Source organism: Cryptomeria japonica, unplaced genomic scaffold, assembly GCF_030272615.1.
Source record: "Cryptomeria japonica unplaced genomic scaffold, Sugi_1.0 HiC_scaffold_362, whole genome shotgun sequence".
NCBI lineage: Eukaryota > Viridiplantae > Streptophyta > Pinopsida > Cupressales > Cupressaceae > Cryptomeria > Cryptomeria japonica.
In genome coordinates, this window is record NW_026729184.1 from 62689 (window position 1) to 68433 (window position 5745).

The window sequence follows — 5745 nt, forward strand, 5'->3', positions numbered from 1 at the left end:
ATATGCCACATCTTGTCATCATTACCTTACATAAGAAATAGAAACATCATCTTACAGGTTTCATGAGAGTCAACCTCAACTTAGTGCCTACTTCGACTAAAATGTGAAGGATTCATGGAGTGTGGTGGATGCCACACATGAATTTATAGTAAGGAAGAAGTTTCATCCAAGCTAGATAAAAAGGCATCTCTAACATTCCAAGGCAAATTGGCATCCCAATATAAGATGATAAACATTTTATATATTCTCAAAACATAAAACACGTCTAGAAGGACCTTAATATCTTAGTTTCATAAATCTATTTATGGTTAAGATTTTCTTTTGTAGTGCAGCCCTAGAAAAACCTCTAGCCATTGCCAACTAAATTTTGTTTCAACATAGTTGTGTTGGAAGAATATTCCTTTTTTCTTTGCACTCCATTCATCCATACCCCTTTGTGGCATAATATTTCCCATCCTTTGATTTGATGATTAGGGATATTTTCTTTTGCTTTTATGTTCCTTGCTAGAAGAAGTTCCTCATTTTCTATTTAATACATTGGCAACCCCCATGTGACATTGTGGTCCTCAAGACATTAGACAGACATGGTAAGAGTAGATATTACTACTTTCAACATGATGATAAGTCAACCATTTTGATTTCCATGAGGTCATCTCACTAGATAATTTGGCAAGCGTCCCATAGTTGAGTTGATCTTAAGCCATTTGTTAAAGGGAAATTCGAGGTATATACTAGGAAGGGTGACTAATTTGAATTGGATCGCCATCATAAGAGATCTATATATACAGCATGAGTTAAGAGTTAAAGGTGTTTGCATGAGTGTAAGAAGACTATTACAGAGACACAGAGGTCATCCAGAAGGTTTTTAGAGAATAGTCAAAGAACAGAGTAAACAAAAGGGTTTACTGAGTTACTATATGGGTTACCGAGGTATGCTATAAGCAAGGTAATCTATTCTGAGCACATAGAATCTGCTATAACATTTCAGATGTAAAGTTGCAAATATTTGTAATGATTTTATTGTAATATTGTGAAGTTGAAAGAGAAACCTTTAACAGGGTAAAAGACTCTAATCAAGTCTATAAATTGTAAAGCCTCTAACCAGGTGCAGCATTTAGATGAAGTGTTGTGAAAATTCTTTAGCAAGGTAGATCTAACAGATCTTGTTACTCCTAACAGGGTAAGCTATCAGAAATAGCTAAACATGTAGCTCTAATTGAGCACTCTTTATTATTGTAGTAGTGAAGTTGTGGGTTCCATCCCCACCACAGTTTTTCTCTCTAACCAAGAGTTTCTGCGTAACCAAAATATATGTGTTATGGAGTGAATCATGTGTGATTGTTATCTATTTCTTTTAGTTTTATATTATGTTATTGCACTATTCGGTTTATGCATAACAGTAAAGATATTGTTTGAAGAAATGTTTTGAAGTACGGATTCACCCCTCCCCTCTCAGTACATTAGCTTTCCATATTGGGCCTAGCAGTATGCACACAACTCAAAATTGTCATCCTTAGGATACCATAAACCAAGATTTGTTGTGCCTTGTAGGTACCGGAAAATCCTTTTAACTACTAATTCATGATTTTCTTTAGGATTGCTTTGAAATGTAGAAACAATGTATACTGCATTCATTATATCAGGTATGGTTTGTGTCAAATGCAGTAATCCTCCAATCATAGTTTTCTACCTTGTCGGGTTAATAGGAGTTGAATCATCCTTCAATGTCAATTTATTAGCTGTAGTCATAGGAGTATTTACTGGTTTCAAGTTTTCCATACCAAATTTCTTCAAAATTTCCTTCAAGTAATTTGTTTGACATATGAATATACCTTTATTTGTTTGTGAAATCTACAAACCTAGAAAAAAATTTATCTCCCCAATCATAGACATTTCAAATTCTTTTTGCATGTAGTTAGCAAAGTCTTTACATAATCCTTCTTCACCTCCAAAAATGATATCATCCACAAAAACTTCAATAACCAAAATATCATCATTGGTAACTTTGTAATACAAATTATTGTCAGCATTACCTTTTATGTATCCAAGCTTCAAAAAATATTTTTCCAATCTAGCATACCAAGCTCTGGGAGCTTGCTTCAATCCATATAAAGTTTTCCTTAACCTGCAAACCATATCGTTATCATCTATCAAAGAAAATCCATCAGGTTGTTCAATGTAAACTTCCTCTTCTAGATCTCCATTTAAAAATGCACATTTTACATCCATCTAATAAACTTTATAGTTTTTATGAGCTACAAATGCGAGAAATAGTCTAACTGCCTCAATTCTAGCTACCCGTGCAAAAGTTTCATTATAACCAATTCGTTCTTTCTGAGAATAACCTTTACAAAATAATCTTGCTTTGTTTTTTATTATTTCTATATACTCATTTAGTTCCAATTATATTTTTGTCTTTAGGATGGGGAATCAATGTCCAAGTATTATTCTTTTCAATTTGTTCTAATTCTTCTTCCATTGCTTTTATCCAATATTTGTCTTGACATGCTTCAATAACATATGTTGGTTCAACTTGAGAAGTTAAACATACCTCTTCATTTGCCAATCTTCCTCTAGTCATAACACCTTGATTCTTATTTCCAATTATCCGATTCTCTGAATGATTCAGTCTTACCTACCTATGTTTATTCTGATTTACACTTACATGTTGTTGATCTTCAGTCACAGTTGAGTTTTCTGATGATGTCGATGTGACTGGATCTTCACTCTATACCAGTGCAGTCTGTACCAGTTCATTTAGAATCATTTCAGCTGTCGGTTCTACAAATCTTGAATCTCCTCTAAAATGTTCATCTATCTTCACATTAGTACTTTCAATGATTTTTTGCAATCTTTTATTATAACATCTATATGCCTTGCTTCTAGATGAATAACCAAGAAATATCCCTTCATCACTTCTAGGATCAAATTTACCAATATACTCATCGATCTCCTAATATAGCATTTTCTTCCAAATATTTTGAAGTATTTAAGAGTAGGAGTATGGCCAAACCATAGTTCATAAGGGGTCTTACTGATTTCACTTTTAATGTTAACTCTGTTGAAAGTATAAACCGTTGTATTCACTGCTTCTCTCTAGTACACATGAGGTAGATTTGCTTCCATCATCATGGTTCTTGTTTCATCCAGGATAGTTTTGTTCTTCCTTTTCACAACTCCATTATGTTGGGGTGTCTGGGGTGTTGATAGTTGTCTTTTGATTCCATTCACTTCACATAATGCATTAAATTCTCTAGATGTAAATTCTCCTCCTTGATCTGATCTCAAACATTTTATTTTCTTTCCAGTTTCATTCTCTACCATTGCCTTGTATATCTTGAATTTCCCAAAAGCTTTTGATTTCTCCTTGAGAAAGGTAACCCAACATATTCTAGAATAATCATCAATTATTAGCATAAAGTATCTATCACCTTGAAGACTTCTTGTTCTTGTTGGACCACATAAATCAGTATGAATTAAATCAAGAATATTATTGGATTTCTCTGTAATGCTCTTGAATGTTGTTCTAACTTGTTTTCCCATTTGAAATTCCTTACATATCGGATTATGAGGTTTCACAATCTTAGGTAAATCCCTTGCTGTCTTAGTTGAACTGATCTTTACAATGCAATCAAAATTCACATGACAAGGTCTCTTATGCCATAACCAACTTTCATCAATGTGTGCAATCAAACATGTCTTATCACTGGTACTCAAGTGAAAGATATTACCTTTAGTCTAATTACCGGTTGAAATCTCCAATCTAGTTCTGTTTATGATTTTTCATTTTCCATTCTTGAATTGTAACTGAAATCCTTTTTCCACTAACTGACCAACACTCAAAAGATTATACTTTAAACCTTCAATATAATAAACATTGTCAGTATTGTGCTTACCATCCAAATATATAGTGCCTCTTCCTTTGATTAAACAAGCTTTATCATCTCCAAACCTTACTAGACCTCCATGAATTTCATGTAATGATAATAATTTTCTTTTATCACCAGTCATATGATGCGAGCATCCACTATCTATGATCCATTCATCTTTTTCTTCATTTTTTGCTGCCAGTGCCTGCTCTATCGATTTGACAATAGGAGCTGGTGGATCTTATTTTATTGCAACAAATGCCCATCCACTATTTGTTGGATCTTCATTTGAATCATCTGTAACACCTTCATTTCCATAGTATAATGACTTGTCTCTTTTTTTTTTTAAATCTGTATCTTTGATATTAAGGGTTAGGTTTATATGTTCTTTTTGCTTCCTCCCTTAGTCTTGCATGTCTATCAAGACACCTAGATGCTATATGACCAACTTTATTGCAATTAAAATTTTGAAATGTGCTTTAACTTCATACTTACTTCCTACTAGGCCTTTAGGCATCTTCCTTGCAAATAGTGCTTCATGTTCTTCAAGTTCTTCATTTGTCTTCTCATATCTTCAAGTTCTTTTGCATAAAGTGCTTTCCAATCAGTTTTGTTAGATGATGATGATGATGCTTTGAAAGCTAAATTAGTCTTCAAGAGGACCAAACTCTTCAAGCTCAAATGTAGAACATTTTTGAACCAAAGTATCTCTAGAAACTGATGTATTAGGCATTGTTCTCAACTCATTAATAGCAATCACTTTCATTTTGTAAGCCAGTGGCAAAGCTCTTAAAACTTTAGAGACAAATTCATCTCCATTTAAAGATCCTCCACAACATTGTATTCCTAAAATAATTTCATTAACTCTTTCCATAAATGCAGAAATTCTTTCATCTTCTTCCATTTTTAAATTTTCATACCTGACCTGGTAACATTCCAGTTTTGCAATTTTGACAGTGGTATCTCCTTCATTCAATGTTTCCATTTTATCCCAAATAGCTTTAGCAGTAGATCGGTCTGATAATCCCATGATTGTTGATTTGATAATGCACTCAGAAGTGCTTCTCTTGCCTTGCAATCATTCTCCAAGTCCTTAACCAATGTTGGTAGATGAGGTTGATTTAGAGTAGAACCAACATATCCATTCTTAGTAACATCCCATATATCTCTTCCAATGCAATAAAGATGTGTTTCCATTCTGATCTTCCATATACCATAGTTAGTTCCATCAAGTTTTGGAGTATCCTTCCTGAAAATATTTCCTGCCATAGGATCTCCTCAAGTTGTTAGGCTTCTACAAAAAGAGGACTAAGCTCTGATACCAATTTTTAAGAACCAAGAAGGACAACTGAGAGGGGGGGTGAATCAGTTGTAAACCAATTATATATAAATTATAACCCAAATGAAAATTATTCCAACTTAAACTTAGTGCCAATAATCCAAACTTAAGTGTCGGTAAAACAGATTAACAATTATAGCAATATCGGTTTAACTTAATGCATGAAACAAAAAGAGAAACAACATTCACAAGACATGACACAAATATTTTGATGTGGAAACCCTGTAAGGGGAAAAACTATGGTGGGAAACCTTACCCACAATCATATGATACTACTGCAGATACTAAGTGTATACAAATGGGGTTTGCACATGCAGAAAGGCCAACCACTTAGAGTTCACTGCTCAATCACAAAATAGGAGTCACACCGACTACAGTTGGATGGTTAAATCCAATAACAATGTACTACCTCAGAGTAGCATCTACAATGTTGGATTCAGTACCGGTTTAAGCTCTGAACATGAGTGCCAAACACCTTCATAACCTTCCTTCAAGCTTCAGATAATGTCTGCGTGATTCGCACAAGGATCTGCTTAT